General features: G+C 49.0%; 3 pseudogenes; 2 read left to right on the plus strand and 1 right to left on the minus strand.

Annotated features, from left to right (window-relative positions):
* Positions 1–275: 275 nt before the first annotated feature.
* Positions 276–2,823, minus strand: LOC128826853 (probable G-protein coupled receptor 33; annotated as a pseudogene).
* An 851-nt stretch (positions 2,824–3,674) lies between these two features.
* LOC128827375 (probable G-protein coupled receptor 33) lies at positions 3,675–6,425 on the plus strand (annotated as a pseudogene).
* A 1,572-nt stretch (positions 6,426–7,997) lies between these two features.
* Positions 7,998–13,601, plus strand: LOC128827511 (probable G-protein coupled receptor 33; annotated as a pseudogene).
* Positions 13,602–20,354: the final 6,753 nt, after the last annotated feature.

Here is a 20,354-nt window from a genome sequence, read left to right on the forward strand (position 1 = left end):
TGCAGAATCCAAGAGATTCTTAGTTAGGTGAGAACACAGTCAGAGACCTAAACAAAGAAACAAGATTCTGGAGCAGGCTACTGATTTGGTGCCATTGACGGCCCATTGAGTATAAAAAAATTGAGAGACCTAGAACACATAGGATTCTGGAGAGAGCAGGGAATCTAGAATCCAGGGACACTGCAGGGTTTATAAACAGTGAGGTACCTTAGACCCGTCTGGTTTTAGAACCATCAGGGATCTAGGAACAGCTGGGATGGCAAGTCTGGGCAACTTCAGACCATCTCCTGTTTTCTGTTCTCAACTTCAAAGCCGTGTCTTCCACTATACTCGGGGGCACTGCTGCTGAGATCATCAACAAAAGCCGCTTTGACCAGAGTGAGAAGAGACGTCCTGAAGACCTGCCAGAACTTCTCCCCCACAAAGAGGTAGAGAATGGGGGTGAAGCAGGCATTGAAGCAGGATTAAAAGGTGTAAATGACCAAGAGAGCATCTGTCACCGACTCTGGCACCTCCTTCTTGTAGAGATTCAAGCTCTGGTAGAGGTGGTAGGGCAGCCAACCAAGAAAGAAGGAAACCACTGCAGCCACCATGACTTTGAAGGGCTTCCCAGCCCATGCCAGCTTCTTCTCCTTCATCTTCAGCCCCATGCAGCCATAGCAGCCCGCGATGGTGCAGAAGGGCAGCAGGAAGCCCAGTAGGAACCGGACAATGAAGACGGCCAGGTGGACCCGTCTCCCTAGGTCCTGTGGCTCAGCTCCATTCCAGTCTTCGGAGAGGGCATAATTGTTGATGCAGATGATTCTGCCTCCATCCACCACGTGTGTCTCTCGGAAAGCCAGGTAGGGAGCGCTGAGACCAAAGGAGGCCAGCCACACGCCCACCGCCAGCTTCTGAGCTCGGGGCACAGTGCGGTGATTCCGAGATTGGATGGGATGGTGAGTGAGAGTGTAGCGGTCAAGGCTGATGAGGGTGAGAAGGAAGACGGAAGTGAACATGCCCACAGAGATGCAGGTGTTGAGGAACTTGCACATGGCCGTGCCAAAGACCCAGTGGAAACCCAGGAGAACATAGATGATGAAGAAGGGGATCAGCAGGGTGAAGAGAAGGTAGCAGGAGACCAGGTGAAGGAACCAGAGAGTGGTCACTGTCCTCCTCATCTTCAGTCCCAGCACCCACAAGCACAGCCCGTTCCCCACCACACCCACCAGGAAGGTGGTGAAGAGTAGCACGGATGCAGCCAGGTGAGCAGCGCTCACAATTGCTGGGGTCTGGCTGGAATTTGCCCCAGAGGTTGGTGGGAGAGGTGTCTTGCTTTGGTCCATGGTGCCCTGGGGAGAGAGAACTTGGGTTAGAAGGGATGACAGATGAGGTGAAGAGAAGGAAGGGAGAAATAAGAGGGGGTTAGGAAGGCAACGTTGGAGAGGATCTCTCTAGGCACCCTCTTGTCCTCCAGAATATGCAAACTAGATAGTCTCCGCAACTGGGCTATAGCCAGTGGAACTCACTGCTACAAGGTAGAACTATGGGAAGTAGAGGAGGGAAAGAGGGATAGTAGATGTGGGAAGAGTGGTGATGGGGACAGTCTAGTAGGTCAAATACACAGCTATGCTGATAATTCCATGTGGTTGTGATCTGGAGAATGGGCTGGCTCAGGGGGGTAGGGAATGGCATATGAGGCGCTGGTTCCAATTTGGATCCAGGGTGGGGACTGGCTGGCTCAGGGAGGTGGGGATTGGTTCTGTTGAGCTGGTGCTGGTGGAACACACTGCTACAAGGTGGAAAAAGCCACCCTTCCCCCACGCCGTCTCTTGTACAGTTACATCCTGATTCGTGAGAGTGTGCAGGGTCCTTCTCACTCTCATTGTAGCACAGGAAGCCTCAAGCCGCTAAGCTGCTTCTCTGTCCCACAGCCGTGCTGCCAGCCCTGCAGCAGGGTCCTCTGGGCTATTGCCTCTATCAGGGACTGTGCAATCATGACCTTGTTAGCTTGGTGTCCTCTGTGCCCTGTAGACTTGCCTAATGGTTAGAGAAAGGCAGGCTGGGAGCCAGGACTCCTGGTTTCTATCCCAGCTCTGGGAGTGGGGTGGAGGTCAGAACTCCTGGGTGGTGGGAGGAAGTTGGGGTCTTGTGGCTTAGACCAGAGGTTCTCAGCCAGGGATATGTGTACTCCTGGGGGTATGCTGAGGTCTGCCAGAGGGTACATCAACTTATCTAGATATTTGCCTAGTTTTACAAGAGGCTACATAAAAAGCCCTAGCGTAGTCAGTAGAAACTAATATTTCATACAATTACTTCCTTATATTGCTCTATATACAACATTTATATTCCAATTAATTTATAATTGTATGGGAAAAATGAGAAAATCAGCAATTTTTCAGTAAGAGATGTAAAAATACAGATGTCTCACAGCTGCACTGATTTAAGTTGTTTTGAAGTGAAGTAAAACTTGGGGGTACGCAAGACAAATCAGACACCTGCAAGGGGTAGAGTAGTCTGGAAAGCTTGAGAACAGCTGGCGTAGAGCTTTGTAAATGGGGACCAACTCGTCTGACTAACATGAACTAAGGGGGAAACATTCACCCATGTCACATCTACTACCTCTGTCTATTGAGTGCCCCATGTGAACCCCACTGATACCCAGTGGCAAGGAGTCTCACAGGCTAACCCCACTGATATCCAGGGGCAGGGAGTCCCACTGGTTTGCCTTTACAAAAGCAAATTTCTGTGGCTTCTAGGGGGCCTTATCAAGGAAATTCCCCTTTAGACCCAACGTGGGGCCCTCTGTCTATTGTCTCGACTCACCTGGGCAGTGAGTGGTGGAAACACAGATCCAGCACAGACGGATCCTCAGATGGTGTGTGTTTGGCCAGCAAAGCATCCGTGAGTCTGTCCCCAGCACCCCAGAGCTCTCCCCTGTGCGTTGAGTTCACTCCCCTTAACTGTGTCTTCTACATGCTCCACCCCCACCTGCTCTCTGAGATCCACAAGCTGCAAACCATGAACGGAAATGATGATTGGACACTGTCTTAGCAAAGAAACCAGCTAAGCAACAACCATTGCTTTGAAACTAGCTCCCACTCCCTCCCAGAGCCTGGCATAGAACCCAGGAGTCCTGGCTCACAGCTCCCCCCCCCCCCCCCAATGCACTAGATGCTTGGCCAGCAGCTCATCTATTGAGGCATGGCCCCGTGAAGAGGAAGGGCCTGTATTTTGCTCAAATCCCTTCCTGAGAGGGGGCTGCACCATGACCGAGAGATAACCCCGCACTGTTAGCTCACAACAAAGGCTGAGTCACAAATGATGCAAATCCCAGCCAAGGACTGGGGGTTCTTGTGGATTAGAGCAGGGGGGCTGGAGCCAGGATTTCTAGGTTCTGTCCCCACCTCTGGGAGATGAGTGGGATCTAATAGGCTAGTGCATGGGACACTGGGAGTGAGGACCCTGGGTTCTGTCCCCAGCTCTGGGAGGGGTTGGGGTCTAGTGGTTAGAGCAGGTCAATAGCCGTGAGAGGTCCTGTTCTATCTACATGTTGTGGGTACATCCCTGCATGAGACAACTCATGTGAAATGCTGCCCCTTCCTGTCCTAGATAAAATCTCAGTCACACCCAGCCCTCCCCAGAGTGTTCGTTACACAGGTCCCATCCTCAGAACTCGGACCCTGAGATCCCCGATGGGAACCCAACGCTACTGGGAAAACAGCCCCCAGTGGCACGGTACACAAGACCAAGGCTGAATTCTGAGAAGAGTGAGGTCTAGTGGTTGGGGGGGGGGGTAGGGCCTGGGATCCAGGATTCCTGGGTACTATCATAGGCTGCGGAGGGAAGTGGGTTCTAGTGGTTAGAGCAGGTCTGTGTGGGGAGTCAGAAACCAGTGGTTCTATTTTCAGTTCTGAGAGGGGAATAGGGTCCAAAGGGTTAGATTGGCGGGGCTGAGAGTCAGGACTCCTGGGTTCTGGCCGTGGCTCTGGGCGGGGAGAGGAGTGTACTGAGTTAGATTGGGGGGTACAGGTGCGGGGGCCCAGGGTTCTGGTTCTACCCTGTGTGTGGCTGCAGCCTAATGGGTTTGTGCAGGGAAGAGAATGAAATGCCGTGTTTCTCACTGCTAGGACATGGGCTGCACACGTCTGTCTCTCTCTCCCTTCACCTTTTCTGTCTCCTCCAATCTCCTTTGTGTTCTTCCTGCTCCTCCTTAGGGTCTCACGGCCCCTCCGCCTTCCCGACCAGCCCAGCCCCTCATGCCCCCTCTGCCTTCCTGACTGGCCCAGCCTCTCACGGCTCCTCCGCCTTCCCAGCTCCTCATGGTCCCTCTGCTTTCTCCACCTTCCAGGCCTGTGACGTTGTACTCTATATGATTTTATGAAAATATGCTAATGAGTGTGAATATAATGTAACTGGAATATGCTTCATGCAAAAGGTCTCTTGTATCATTACAAAGCTTATAATCTACTGAGTTTGGTCATCTTATTTCTATAAATGTATCACTCTTGTATCTGTAACTAGAAATATCAAATATAATTCTGAGGGCCTATTGTAGTTATGCAAAGTGTGGGCCATTAACGGTGGTTTGGAATCTTGATGGCTCCCATCAACCAGGACAATTGACTGTGGATGGCTCCGTTTGCTTGCAGGCCTTCCTGTGAGTCAGGCTGGGAGGAATGTGGGCTTGGAGTCTTACACTGACATGTGATCATGTCACCTGAACTGGAGTCCATCTTTAACCTGGTGCTTTTCCATTTAGAAGAAGGGATGGGAACCCAGAGAGGGACAAAGGATTCCTGCCTTGTACAAAAGATATATAAGGGGGTGGAACAGAACAAAGGAAGCTGCAATCATGAGAAATACCTTAGCTACCACCTGAGCTATAACAAGGGCTGTACTAGGGGAAAGGATTGGTCCCAGACTAGGAAGGTGTCTAGTCTGTGATAGAAGCTTATTGAAACATCTGAGGTTGAGATTTTATCTGTATTCAGTTTTCTTACTGTGCTAGACTTAGACTTGTGTGTTTTATTTTATTTTGCTTGGTAATTCACTTCGTTCTGTCTGTTATTACTTGGAACCACTTAAATCCTACTTTTTACTTATTAATTAACCCAGAGTATGTATTAATACCTGGGCGGGGGGTGGGGGCAAACAGCTGTACATCTCTCTCTATCAGTGTTTATAGAGGGCGAAAAAAATCAGAGTTTACCCTGTATAAGCTTTATACAGGGTAAAATGGATTTATTTGGGGTTTGGACCTCATTGGGAGTTGGGCATCTGAGTGTTGGAGACAGGAACCCTTCTTAAGCTGTTTTCAGTTAAGCCTGCAGTTTTGGGGAACGTGGTTCAGACCTGGGTCTGGGTTTGTAGCAGGCTGGCGGGTCTGGCTCAAACCAGGCAGGGCCCTGAAGTCCCAAACTGTCAGGGGAAACACGCTCAGGGGTAGCTTCAACATATCAGTTGGCAGTTCTCAAGGGAGTTTCTGTGATCCAATCTGTCACACGGCCCCTCATGGCCCCCCCACCTTCCCAGGCAGCCCAGCCCCTCGCAGCCCCTCCACCTTCCCAGCTGGCCCGACCCTCACTGGGCCTCCACCTTATCAGCCTGCTCAGCAGCCAATGGGAGCAACCCCCACCGGTCAGGAAGAGAAGTCAAGTGGCAGCTGTGTGTGGCAACCCCTCCTGGGGGTGGCTGGCTGTGGGTTCTGGGGCTAAGGATGAGGATGATGATGACCTCCCTCTTGTCCTTCCATCTGGTGCTCACCTACCTGCTCACATCCTGCTTTATAACTCTGTTTGCATCTACCTCTGCCTGGATTTCCTCTGGGTCTTCGGCATGGCCATGTATGAGCTCCTCAATGCGTACCTCTCCCTGGGCATGTTTGCTGCCATCTTCTTCCTCACCAGCCTGGACTGCTGCACTCTCCCTTGCCGCCCCATCTGGTTCTGGCATCACCGTACCATGGCTCGGGCTAGGAAGCTGGTCGCGGGCATGTAGCTGGTCTCCTTCACCCTTAGCGCTCCCTAACTGGGCTTTCAGGATCTCCTGGAGATGGAGGGGGCATGGTCACCTGCACCAATAGTTAAACCTTCTCCGGAGAGGGGGATGGAGCCATGATGCAGGCCTGGAGGAGACGTCTTCATCCAGTCCTGTTCAGGGTGCAGTTCCTGCTGCGCTTCCTGTTGCCCCTCTGCACCAGCGTGGGATGCCGGGGCTGGACAGGGCTGGAAATGAAGAAGAAGTGGTTGGCGAGGAGCAGGAAGCCTTCCAAAGTCATGGTGACTGCGATAGTTTCGTTCTTTGTCTGCTGGCTGCCCGATCATCTCTACTATGGCCTGCTGCTCTACAAGAATGCGGTGCTGGTGTCGGTCACGAGTGCCCGAAAGTGCCTGGAGTTAGCGAGCATTGGAAACTTGTCATCCCACTTGTTCCTTCATCCCTGATGGTTCTGAAACCTGATGGGTTCCAGATATCTCAATGTTTATAAACCGAGCAGTGTCCTTGGGATTCCAGATTCCTTGTTATCAGCAGAATCCCATGTCTTCTAGGTCTCTCAATTTTTTCAAAGGGTTCTGGAGCACTAGCTGGCTCGAGAGTCTCATTTGTTTTTGGTCTCTCAACATTATGAAACTCAATGGGTGTTTAAGGGTTCCAGATCACTAGCTGGCTCTAGAATCAATGTATTCTAACCTAACTGATTCTCATGGGTTCTGTGTCATTGGCTGGCTCTGGAATCCTTGTTTTAAGTCTCTCAAAGTGTTCACACTCAATAGGGTCCATAGGTTCTAGATTCCTGACTGGTGCAAGGATCCCAGTGGATTCCAGACTGTTTTTAAACCATATCGAATCCTATAGGTTCCAGCTTCTTTGCTTGGTCTAAAAATCTCATGGGGGTTTTAGATTTCCAAATGGTTTAAAATCCATTTGGCATGGTGTTTTATAGAAGAGTCTGTGTATTAATATAGTGATATCTAGCTCTTCTCTAGTGCTTGTCCTCAGTAGATCTCAAAGAACTTTTCCAAGGAGATCAGGAGCAGTCTCCCAGTTTTTACAAATGGGCAATCTGAGGCATTGAGGCACAGCTGGGTTTGGGGCCATGACTACACCTCTCACTGGGTTCTAGCCCCGGTTCTGGGAGGGGAATGGGAGCTAGTTTTAAAGCAATGGCTGTTTCTTAGGTGGTTGCTCTGCTAAGACAGTGTCTGAATGATCATTTCCATTGATGGTTTGCAGCTTTTCGACCTGAGAGAGCAGGTGGGGGTGGAGCATGTAGAAAACACAGAGTTAAGGGGAGTGAACTCAGCACACAGGGGAGGGCTCTGGGATGCAGGGGACAGATACACGGATGCTTTGCTGGGCAAACACATGTCATCTGAATCTCTCTGCTGGGTCTGTGTTTCCACCCCACCTGCTGCCCAGGTGAGTCAAAACAATGGGCAGAGGGCCCAGCATTGGGTGTAAAGGGGAATTTCCTTGCTAAGACCACTTAGGAGCCACAAAAAATTGCTATTGTAAAGGTAAACCAGTGGGACCCCCTGCCACTGGGTAAAAGTGGGGTTAACACAGGGCACTCAATAGACAGAGGTAGTAGGTGAGATCTGTGACGTGGGTGATTTTTTCTGTTTTGTTCCATGTTAATCAGATGAGGGGTTCCCCATTTGCAGAGTCTAAGCAACAGCACCCCACATCCCTCCCACAGCCCAGGAGGCATGGCTCCCAGCCTCTCCCCCATTTTCTAACCACTAGCCCATTCTCCAGACAGGACTCCATGCTAATAAGTCTGTGAGGGAGAAAATCCCAGACACAGACAAAATCTCCGAGGTCTGTGGTGCAGAGCTGCAGCATGGCTGGAGGGCAGAGAAGCAGGTAGGTGGATTGAGACTTCCTGTGTTATGAGGGTGAGAAGGACCGTGCACGCTCTCTCGAGTCAGAGTGTAGCAGCAGACCTGTGGGTAGCTATCTTACAACAGAAAAACTTCAAAAACAGACTCCAACGAGAGACTGCTGAGCTGGAATTGATATGCAAACTAGACACAATCAACTCAGGATTGAATAAGGACTGGGAATGGCTAAGCCATTACAAACATTGAATCTATCTCCCCTTGTAAGTATTCTCACACTTCTTATCAAACTGTCTGTACTGGGCTAGCTTGATTATCACTTCAAAAGTTTTTTTCTTACTTAATTGGCCTCTCAGAGTTGGTAAGACAACTCCCACCTGTTTATGCTCTCTGTATGTGTGTATATATATCTCCTCAATATATGTTCCACTCTATATACATCCGAAGAAGTGGGCTGTAGTCCACGAAAGCTTATGCTCTAATAAATTTGTTAGTCTCTAAGGTGCCACAAGTATTCCTGTTCTTTTAGTGTAGCAGCAGTTCCTGTGACTGGCAGATGAGCAGAAGAGATGAGGTGGGGGAGGGTTGGCTTTTTCTTCCTTGTAACAGTAAGTTGCACCGGCACCAGCTCCTCCATGCTAGGAGTGAACATCATCGATCCCCGCCTAACTGAGTAGTTCTGATCCCCTACCCTGGGGCCAGATTACAGCTGGCCACCCTAGAGGGGAAAGGCCCCATGGCCCATTCCCTGCTCCCCTGAGCCAGCCAGTCATCCAGATCACAGCTACATGGTATTCTCTACATAGCTGTATATCTGAACTCCTAGAATGTCCCCTTCACCACTCCTCCCATGTCTGCTATTCCCCTTGTCCTCCCCTACTGCTCACAGCTCTATCCTGTAGCAGTGGGTTCCACCAGCTATAGCCCAGTTTCTGACAATATCCAGCCTGGATATTCTGGAGGACCACAGGGCGACCAGCGAGGTCCTCTCTAATGTTACCTTCCCAACCCACTCTGGTATTTCTCCCTTTTCTTCCACTCTCCCTTTTTGCCTCAATTGTTGTCCCTTCCAACCCCTCTTCTGTCTCTTCCCAGTGTACCGTGGAACAAGATATCATGGCACTCCCACCAACCACAGTGGCAAATTCCAGCAGGATCCCAGAGACCATGAAGTTCTCTCACCTGGCGTCTCCTGTGTTGCTCTTCATCACCTTCCTAGTGGGTGTGGTGGGGAAGACGTTGTATCTGTGGCGGCTGAGGCTGAACATTTGCAGGAACAAGCCATCCCGATGTGTAGTAAAGATGGCAGGCGACCAGCTTGGCTTAACAGTGAAATCCTGTCTGATCTTAAACACAAATAAAGAAGCTTACAAGAAGTGGAAGCTTGGATAAATGACCAGGGAGGAGTATAAAAATATTGCTCAGGCATGCAGGTGTGAAATCAGGAAGGCCAAATCACACTTGGAATTGCAGCTAGCAAGAGATGTTAAGAGTAACAAGAAGGGTTTCTTCAGATATGTTAGCAACAAGAAGAAGGTCAAGGAAAGTGTGGACCCCTTACTGAATGAGGGAGGCAACCTAGTGACAGAGGATGTGGAAAAAGCTAATGTACTCAATACTTTTTTTGCCTCTTTCTTCATGGACAAGGTCAGCTCCCAGACTGCTGCACTGGGCAGCACAGCATGGGGAGGAGGTGACCAGCCCTCTGTGGAGAAAGAAGTGGTTCAGGACTATTTAGAAAAGCTAGACGAGCACAAGTCCATGGGGCCGGATGTGCTGCATCCAAGGGTGCTACAGGAGTTGGCGGATGTGATTGCAGAGCCATTGGCCATAATCTTTGAAAACTCATGGTGACTGGGGGAGGTCCCAGATGACTGGGAAAAGGCTAATGTAGTGCCCATCTTTAAAAAAGGGAAGGAGGAGGGTCCGGGGAACTACAGGCCAGTCAGCCTCACCTCAGTCCCTGGAAAAATCATGGAGCAGGTCCTCAAGGAATTGATTTTGAAGCACTTAGAGGAGAGGAAAGTGATCGGGAACAGTCAGCATAGATTCACCAAGGGCAAGTCATGCCTGACTAACCTAATTGCCGTCTATGATGAGATAACTGGCTTTGTGGATAAAGGGAAAGCAGTGGACCTGTTATTCCTTGACTTTAGCAAAACTTTTGATATAGTCTCCCACGGTATTCTTGCCAGCAAGTTAAAGATGTATGTGCTGGATGAATGGACTATAAGGTGGATAGAAAGCTAGCTAGATTATTGGGCTCAATGGGTAGTGATCAATGGCTCCATGTATAGTTGGCAACCGGTATCAAGTGGAGTGCCCCAAGGGTAGGCCCTGTTCAATATCTTCATTAGTGATCTGGAGGATGGTGTGGACTGCATCCTCAGCAAGTTCGCAGATGACACTAAGCTGGGAGGAGTAGTAGATAGGCTGGAGGGTAGGGATAGGATATAGAGGGACCTGGAAAAATTAGAGGATTGGGCCAAAAGAAATCTGATGAGGTTCAACAAGGACAAGTGCAGAGTCCTGTACTTAGGAAGGAAGAATCCCATGCACTGCTACAGATTGGGACCGAGTGGCTAGGCAGCAGTTCTATAGAAAAGGACCTAGGGGTTACAGTGGACAAGAAGCTGGATATGAGTCAACAGTGTGCCCTTGTTGCCAAGAAGGATAACGGCATTATGGTCTATATAAGTAGGAGCATTGCCAGCAGATCGAGGGTGTGACAGCGTACCCCATAAGACTTCATAGACTCATAGACTCATAGACTTTAAGGTCAGAAGGGACCATTATGATCATCTGGTCTGACCCCCTGCATGCTGCAGGCCACAAAACCGTCCCTACCCTTCCCTTGACTCTGCTGATGAAGTCCCCAAATCCTGTGTCTTGGTGACTTCAATTGGCAGAGAACCCTCCTGCTAGCGATCCCTGCCCCATGCTGCGGAGGAAGGGGAAAAACCTCCAGGGCCTCAGCCAATCTACCCTGGAGGAAAATTCCTTCCCGACCCCAAATATGGCGATCAGTAATACCCCAAGCATGTAGGCAAGAGTCTCCAGCCTGACCCTTGTTAGCCATTATACTATTTACCTTCTATTGCCCGGTATTCCTCAGCTAATATGTTTTACCATTAAACCATTCCCTCCATAAACTTATCTAATTTAATCTTAAAACCAGACAGGTCCCTTGCCCATGGGAGAGGTGTTTATAAATGTATGTATGATATAACTGGAATATGTTTTGTGCTGCCTCTACCATGTAACATATCTCCGTAAAGGTTATGGTCTACTATATCTATTCATCCTATTTGTACATATATATCATTTTCTTCTTGAGGTTAAGAATATGGGCTGTATATTTGCTTGGTTTCTAAGTAAGCTTTGGGAGGCATTTGGTCAGCTTCTTTAGCAAGGAATTCACCAGGTTAAGTACCTGATCAGGAAACACTTGAGGAACAATGCATCTTGGAATGCTCCAATCCACATAAGAAGTCTTCCTGGAGACATACAAGATACCATGTGGACAAAGGCTTCGGCCTGTAAAGACTGAGTCATGCAGGGACGTGTGACTTGCCCAGGTGACTCCAGAACTCCATCTTGGAGCTGGACTTTGCATAGGAGGGAGGAGGGGGGTCTCCACCCACAAGAGAGAGTCTATTTAAACCCGTGGGAGACCCCTCCATTTTGGTCTTGAGCTGGCTAAGGAAGGAGCCTCTCCACCCCCCCACAGGATACTTGAAGGGAACTGGAACAAATGACAGCAACTACAGGGGGTGTGAGTGATTGCTGGACCCAGGCTAAAAGGAGATTAGCCTGTAAAAGGGAGCATTCTGGAAATGGTGAGGAACTTATTTGTATTCAGTTTGATTAGACATAGATTTGCGCATTTTATTTTATTTTACTTGGTGACTTACTTTGTTCTGTCTGTTACTACTTGGAACCACTTAAATCCTACTGTCTGTATTTAATAAAATCACTTCTAATTTAGTAACTTACTCAGAGTATGTATTAATACCTGGGGGAGCAAACAACTGTGCATATCTCTCTATCAGTGTTATAGAGGGCGAACAATTTATGAGTTTGCTCTGCATAAGCTTTATGCAGGGTAAAATGGATTTATCTGGATTTAGACCCCACTGGGAGTTGGGCATCTGAGTGCTAAAGACAAGCACACTTCTGTGAGCTGTTTTCAGGTGAACTTGCCCCTGGGTCTGTGTCGGGGCAGACGGGAGTGTCTGGCTCAGCAAGACAGGGTGCTAGAGTCCTGAGCTGGCAGGGAAAACAGGAGCAGAGTCTTTGCACATCAGGAGGCAGCTCCCAAGGGGGTTTCTGTGATCCAACCTGTCACAAAGGGATGTGATTATTCCCCTCTATTCGGCATTGGTGAGGCCTCACCTGGAGTACTGTGTCCAGTTTTGGGCCCCACACTACAAGAAGGATGTGGAAAGAGTTCAGAGAAGGGCAACAAAAATTATTCGGGGGCTGGAGCACATGACTTATGAGGAGAGGCTGAGGGAACTGGGATTATTTAGTCTGTAAAAGGGAGGAATGAGGGGGTATTTGATAGCTGCTTTCAACTACCTGAAAGGGGGTTCCCAGGAGGATGGATCTAGACTGTTCTCAGTGGTAGCAGATGACAGAACAAGGAGTAATGATCTCAAGTTGCAGTGTGGGAGGTTTAGGTTGGATATTAGGAAAAGCTTTTTCACTAGGACGGTGGAGAAGCACTAGAATTGGTTACCTAGGGAGGTGGTGGAATCTCCATCCTTAGAGGTTTTTAAGATTAGGCTTGACAAAGCCCTGGCTGGGATGATTTAGTTGGGGATTGGTCCTCCTTTGAGCAGGGGGTTGGACTAGGTGACCTCCTGAGGTCCCTTCCAACCCTGATATTCTATGAAGATGAGGAGTATGGTGACCACCCTCTGGTTCCTCCACGTGGTCTTCTGCTACCTCCTCTTCACCCTGCTGATCCCCTTCATTGCCGTCTATGTCCTCCTGGATTTCCACTGGGTCTTCGGCACGGCGATGTGCAAGCTTCTCAATGCCTTCATTTCCATGGGCATGTTCTCCTCCGTCTTCCTTCTCACCTTCATCAGTCTGTACTGCTACACCCGCACTCACCATCCCATTTGGTCCCAGAATCACCATACCCTGCCCTGGGCTGGGAAGCTGGTCGTGGGGCTGGCCTCCTTTGGTCTCAGTGCTCTCTACCTGGCTTTCTGGGAGACTCACGTGGTGGATGGGGACAAGATTGCCAGTATAATTAATTATGACATCTCTGGAGATTGGAATGGAGCCGAGATGCAGGACCTGTGGAGACGGGTCCACCTGGCCATCTTCATATTCCGGTTCCTGTTGGGCTTCCTGCTGTCCTTCTGCACCATCGTGGGATGCTATGTCTGAATGGGGCTGAAGATGAAGGAGAAGAAGCTGGTGTGGGCTGGGAAGCAGTTCAAAGTCATGGTGGCCAAAATGGTTTCCTTCTTCCACGGCTAGCTGCCCTACCACCTATACCGGGGCTTAAAGCTCTACAAGAAGGAGGTGCCAGAGTCAGTGACAGGCATCCTCTTGTTCAGTTACATTTTCATGTCCTACTTCAATACCTGATTCTCCCCCAACCTGCACCTCTTAGTGGGGGAGAAGTTCTGGCAGGTCTTCAGGATGTCTCTTCCTGCTCTGGTCATGGTGGCTTTTGTTGATGATGTCAAAAGCAGTTCCTCTGAGTCTAGTGGAAGACACGGGTCAGAAGTCGAGAACACAAAAGAGGAAATAGTGTGAAGGTGGCCAGACTTAGGGAGAGTTGAAAACTTGCCATCCCAGTTGTTCCTAGATCCCTAATGTTTCTAAAAGCTGATGTGTTCCAGCTATGTCAATGTTTATATACCCTGCAGGGTCCCTGGATTCTAGATTCCCATGAATTCTAGGTTTCTCAGTATTTTAAAACTCAATGGGTCATCAATGGCACCGGATCAGTAGCCAGCTCCAGAATCTTCTTTGTTTTAGGTCTCTGACTGTGTTCTAAATTAATTGACTCTCTTGGATTCTGCATCACTAGCTGGCTCTGGAATTTCATTTATTCTAAGCCTCTCAATTTGTTCAAACTCAAAGTTCACGGGTTCTAGAATCCCAACTGGATCAAGGACATCACTGGATTCTAGAATGATTTCAAACCACATAGAATACAATAGGTTTCAGATTGTTTGCTAAAAGTTTCATCATGGTTCTAGATTTCCAAATAGTTTAAAATCCATTAGGCGTAGTATATTATAGAACAGTCTGTGTATTATAATACCAATATCTAGCTCTTCTCTTGTATTTGTCATCAGTAGATCTCAAAGATCTTTAGGAAGGAGGTCAGTAACAGTCTTCCCGTTTTTACAAATGGCAAAACTGAGGCACAGAGTGGGGATGTGACTTGTCCAAGGTCACCCATTAGAACCTTTGGTCCGTCCAGTGGCAGAACCGGGAACAAACCCAGCTCTCCTGTGTCCCAGCACAGGTCTCTATCCATTGTGGATTTTCTGGGACACGGACTGTCTTTTTGCTCTGTGTTTGTACAGCACATAGCACAGTGGGGTCCTGGGTCAGGACTGGGGCTCCCAGCAGTTCTGAAAATAAATAAATAATAATAATTCCCAGGTGTTGCTTTAACTACGTAGTTTCTATCAGTTTTTTGTGGCAGCGCTGAAATAATTGCCAACACCATGTGACCCGATCACTGGGATATTTAGTGTGGGGAGGCTCTGCCTTAATTTAAGAGCAGCTGGTAAGGAAAACAAGCCATCAGGACAAAGAATGGCTCCAGAGAAACCCCCTGCCCGTGAACACTTCAGGGTGGTGAAGAGGTAACGTCCAAGCTAGTAACTGTGATGCTGTATTGAATGTGGGTGACCATTCATAATATTATGAAATTGCAGTGACTCATACGAGATTTGTCACGTAAGGTTTCAATGGAAAAGTTATTCTGGCAACGTAATGTAGCCTCCTTTCCAGATGGCTGGAGAGACAGTCACAACTGCCCCCTGGTGGGCAGAAGCAGGCCACCCATGCTCATCTCACTGAAAGCAGATGGGCGGGAAAGGAACCAGAATGATAAAAGGCAGGCCCTCCAGCTCAGTTGGAGAGGAGCTGCTGGAGGGGAAGGATGTCTCCCACACAGTGCCGGAACTTGGACCCAACAGTGACCACTCTAGTGCTTCAGATCTGGAGGGACTGCCAGAGCTGCCTGTCACTGGAGATACTGAGGAGTTGCTGGGGCTGCCATTAGCTGTTTTATCTTGGTGGGAAGAACAACGACCCTGGGACCCAGGTATTTCCACCCCTCCCCCTGAACAGGAGTGTAGGAAGTTGCCTGGGGAGCTGAATATAATTTGGCTGTGTTGCTGACTAACAGCTGGCCAGTGTGTTGCCTCAGGATTTCCCTGCTGACCGATTGGTGTACCACTCCACCACTGTTAGGGCCCTGGGCTGGGACCTGGTGGAGTCGGGTGAGCCCAGGTCCCCCTACCCCCTGCCACCTCACCCAGGGGTGGCAGGCTCCCACTCTAGGCAAAAGTTCTGCATTTGTTGGTGGTCCACCAGAGCCAGAACGCCTGACCGTTTGGTGCCCCTCCCTGCCTGAGGTTCTGGTCTTATAGACTCATTACTGCTCTGTCCTGACTGCAGGCCAGAGCCCCCTGTTTGCTGCCCTGCTCTGCCCTGCCTGAGGGCCTGGGCTTATAGACACTGCTGCTTTACATTGATTGCAGGCCAGAGCCTTCTAGTTGTTTGGTGCCCTGCCCTGTCAGAGGGCCTGGGCCCCTAACTAATTACTGCTCTACACCACTGAGTGACAGAGACCCAGTCCCAAATCCCCCTGAACTGTGCCCTTCCAGCAGTGTTGCAGAGAGGGGGCAGGGCCTGCCTCCCAGATGGAGGAGGAACAGCCACAACCACCTTAGAGTTGTGATTTGCTAAATATGCTAAGCTGATTTATATGTATGTGTCATCTTCGTATCACGAGTTATAAATATGTGTGGTATATTGATATCTCCAACTTGTGCTGTGTATCTGGGTGACACCCCCAGACACTTTGGCATGTGCACTATCCAGCCTGTTGGATGGCCCATCCAGGGGAATCAGCTGTACAATGAGCCCATTGTGAGAAGCCAGGGGCCACACCTATGAGTCAGCAGTACATGTAGAGAGATGTCTGTGGACAGCGGACTCTAAGTGCTTTTCCATGCTCATATGGTGAGAGCTTTTGTTTGGGACAGAAGATGTACAAGCCATGTGGCAAACATATAAAAAGGCAGCTGCATCTTCTCCATTTTATCTTCAACCCTGCTTCTCACCTCTGGAGCAACTTCTCTACAAACTGAAGCTTTGAACAAAGGACTGACAGACCCATGCAAGTTTTGGGTATGTTCCAGAAGAACTTTACAAGCCAGCAAACTCACCAGTGCTGCTAGGAACCTGATCTATGGACTCAGAAATCATATGTACGTATCTGATTGCTTTGACCATTTAACAACTATCCTCTCTTTCTTTTCTTTTAGTTGATAATAAAACCTTTAGTTTTTAGATATGAAAGGATTGGCTGGCAGCATGGCATTTTGGGTAAGATCCAAACTAGTATTGATCTGGTAATGTGGCTGGTCCTTTGGGGACCAGAACATTTTGTATAGTGAACAGAGTTTTAAGTAACTTCTCACTATACTGGAGTTATTTGCTGACTGGGAGCCTGCGACTGGAATGCAATAAAGGTGCCTGTGTGATTTTTTTTTTTTTTTGGCTTCTCTATAATCCATGTGGGAGACCAGGATCACACTGTGTGACTGGTTGGGGAATCGAACTACAGTTCAACGTTTTCATTCATGACCTGGATGATGGGAGGGATTGCACCCTCAGTAAGTTCGTGGATGACAATAAGCTGCGGGGAGAGGTAGATATGCCAGAGAGTAGGGATAGGGTCCAAAGTGACCTAGATAAATTGGAGGATTGGGCCAAAAGAAATCTGATGAGGTTCAACAAGGACAAGTGCAGAGTCCTGCACTTAAGACGGAAGAATCCCGTGCACTGCTACAGGCTGGGGACCAACTGGCTAAGCGGCAATTCTGTAGAAAAGGACCTGGGTATTACAGTGCACAAGAAGCTGGAAATGAGTCAACAGTGTGCCCTTGTTGATATAAAGGGTAACGGCATATTGGGCTCCATTAGTAGAAGCATTGCCAGCAGATTGAGGGAAGTGATTATTTCCTTCTATTCGGCACTGGTGAGGCACATCTGGAGTATTGTATCCAATTTTGGGACCCCCCACTACAGAAAGGATGTGGACAAACTGGAGAGAGTCCAGCAGAGGGCAACGAAAATGATTAGGGGTCTGGGGCACATGCCTTCCGAGGAGAGGCTGAGGGAACTGGTCTTATGTAGTCTGCATAAGAGAAGAGTGAGGGGGGGATGTGATAGCAGCCTTCAACAACCTCTAGGGGGGTTCCAAAGAGGATGGAGCTAGGCTGTTCTCAGTTGTGTCAGATGACAGAACAAGGAGCAATGGTCTCAAGTTGCAGTTGGGGAGGGCTATATTGGATATTAGGAAAAACTATTTCAGTAGGAGGGTGGTGAAGCACTGGAATGGGTTACCTAGGGAGGTGATGGAACCTCCATCCTTAGAGGTTTTTAAAGTCCGGTTTGACAAAGCCCAGGCTGTGATGATTTTGTTGGGGTTGGTCCTGCTTTGAACAGGGGTTTGGACTAGATGACCTGAGGTCTCTTCCAACCCTAATCTTCTCTGATTCTATGATCATGTTTTCCAAGCCCCTGTATATTTCAAAAGTCAATAGGATCTTATGCATTCTAGATATTTGGCTGGTTCTTGAACATCTTGGGTTCTAGGTCTGTCAACATTTTAAAACCCACACAGGTCCTATATAGTCTAGTTTCTGACCTCCTATATGACATCCTAGACCACAGAGGACCAGTTTGGGTTTTACAAAAACATTGTCAGACCTAGGATCAAAGAGATTCAAGAACCGCTACAATGTCTAGAACTCATAGGGTACTATTGGGTTTTTAAATACCTGTTTTTGTGTGTGTCTCCGTGTGTATGTATATGAGTATATATATATATATATATATATATATATATTATACATATATTCATACACGTGTGGCTGGGCTGATGCCCTGGGGTTGGATGAGATTATTCAGAGAGGAAAGGGCTGTCAGATTCAGGGGGCCACTTGCAACCGGGTGCTGCCGACGCTGAGCTCAAAACTGCCCAAGGTCTGGGACTCCCAGAGTAGATTTGCTAAGGGCGCTCCTGCATCTGCGTCTGTGGAGAAAACTTTTCATGTCAGAACCTATGAGTCAAAGTGCTCTGAAATCCACGCGCCCACTCGGCGTCACTTGAATCTGGCTGTCTCTGAGCAAGACGGTGATGGAGTGAATAGAGCAGATTTCAGGGGTTGGGAACCCTCAGTTAAAGCCGTATGAAAAGGAGCCGTTCTTAATTTTTTCACACCGCTCTGAAAACCAGATGCAGACTCGCATCGACTTGTGTAACCTTTCTGCCAGGTGGAGCTAGCAGCAACAAAGGCCTGGTTCAGTATCTAGGGGTTCCTTTTCAACAATACAACACAAAACCCGGTTGAGCCCCCACCCAGTGACCTGGGACAATTACACACCACCCTCTGGGTGCCTCTTAGAAGTAATACTTCCCCTCTCGCAAGCAGAGTCTGAGTGTAGCAAAAACTTTTAATAAAAGGAGAGAAGTAACTCAGCATTAATTTGGGAAAACACCACAACTAGGGTTCATAAACACAAACCATGAGTAAAAGACCCACCCCCAAGTAGGTTGCGCAGTGTCCTTTTCCCCTCAGCGTCTTAAGTCCACCAACCCCCAATGTCCCTTTAACGTGCCTGTCCCTCCTCTGTACCCCACTCACAGTTGCTGTCCTTGGGCAGTGGAGCGCCAGACTTCAGAGGTTCATCTGCAGAGTTCACTTCCCACCCTGTGTGGAAGGTGGGAGGGGGGCAAGGAGGCACTTTACACACTGCACTGCTCGGGCACTCGCTCGTCACCCCAACAGCCAATTGCTGTGCCTCTGCAGGGCTCTGCCCTGGCCCTCTTCACCAGCTTCTCTGCTGGCCGCTTGCCACGCCTCTCCACCAGCAGCCCTGCTGGCCTCACCTCTCTGCTAGCCATCCTGCTAGCCACTTGCCGCACCTCTCCACCAGCCACTGTGCTGGCCACTTACCACACCTGTCTGCCATCTGGCCACTCACCAAGATGCCTTCAGCCCCCCCCGACACACACACTTATCAGAGCTCTCAGTGATTTCAGCTGCTAGTGGGGATCCTTACTGCTGGTGTACACTATCCAGTCTCTTGCAATACAGACACTGTCCCAAAATATTAGACCTAAGTATCAGTGAGTTCAGCTCTGCAGCATGTAAGATAACTCTCAATTGAGTCTAAATTAGCTCTTATATTACACCATAGAGAGACAAAACAACAAACAGTGTCTATGGCCCTAGACCAGCACCCACATACAAGTACTTATCCCCACCCTTTCTCCACTCATTGGGCTTTGGAACCCATGTTCCCTGCCTAGCAATTGCTTTTAGGTTGAGGGTGTGCCAGGTACACCCTCCGTTGGGGGAATGCCAGATACAGTTCTGCTGCCCTTGCTTCACACAACAAGGATAATAACCCTTTATTACTCCTGCCCCCATAACAAGGAGACTGGGAATCCAAAACCAGCCACAAGTGATCATTTGGGCAAGCAATCCCATCATGCTGAGCACCTAGGTGGAGTGGGTGTGTCCATTCAAACGAGATCAGTTTCTGATGACTTTTTCCACTGCTCACCACTAGATGTCAGGAGAGAGCTCATACAGACTCTGCTTACAGCTCTGCTGGAGCAAAGGGTGGTTGTTTCATCGGGGACGTCATGAGATGCAGCCCCCTGACGATGAGCTCCTGTTCATATTCACAAATTGCACTGATGCCCCCATGCATGGGGAAGCTGCCTTGAAAAACAGCACTCTGCAATGGAGGCAGGGGTGGGGTTTCTAATGCAAATTGGGGTCATTTGGTTCCCATGATACAGGCTTCCCCTCCACCCCTGCACATGCTGATTGAACATTTTCAGGTAGTTATAATGTTCTCGGTACAGAGCAAGGGGAAGTAGCAAAGAGGCAGAATTTAAGGAAACATCGAACCCGTACGGCCCCTGAGATCAGCTATGCAACAGGACCAAGGGCCAGGACAGCCGGACTGCAAACTCCTCAAACTTCTTTGCACTTGTGCTTAATAGCAATTCACCCCTCTGCAAGGTACGGCTTCCCCCGGAAATTGAGGGTAACACCCACGCTGAGCTGACACAAGGGGGCCTAGAGACACAGCCACTGCTCTTTTGATCTAGAGATGGAGATGTTTGTGTGCTTGTCTTTATTATCACGTTTGACTTGGTCTCTTCAGCCACAACGGGGCTGAATTGGGACCACTGATGGCATGCAAGTCCTGTGCCAATAACAGATTCTTCGGGTC

Source organism: Malaclemys terrapin, chromosome 21 (assembly GCF_027887155.1).
Source record: "Malaclemys terrapin pileata isolate rMalTer1 chromosome 21, rMalTer1.hap1, whole genome shotgun sequence".
Lineage (NCBI taxonomy): Eukaryota > Metazoa > Chordata > Testudines > Emydidae > Malaclemys > Malaclemys terrapin.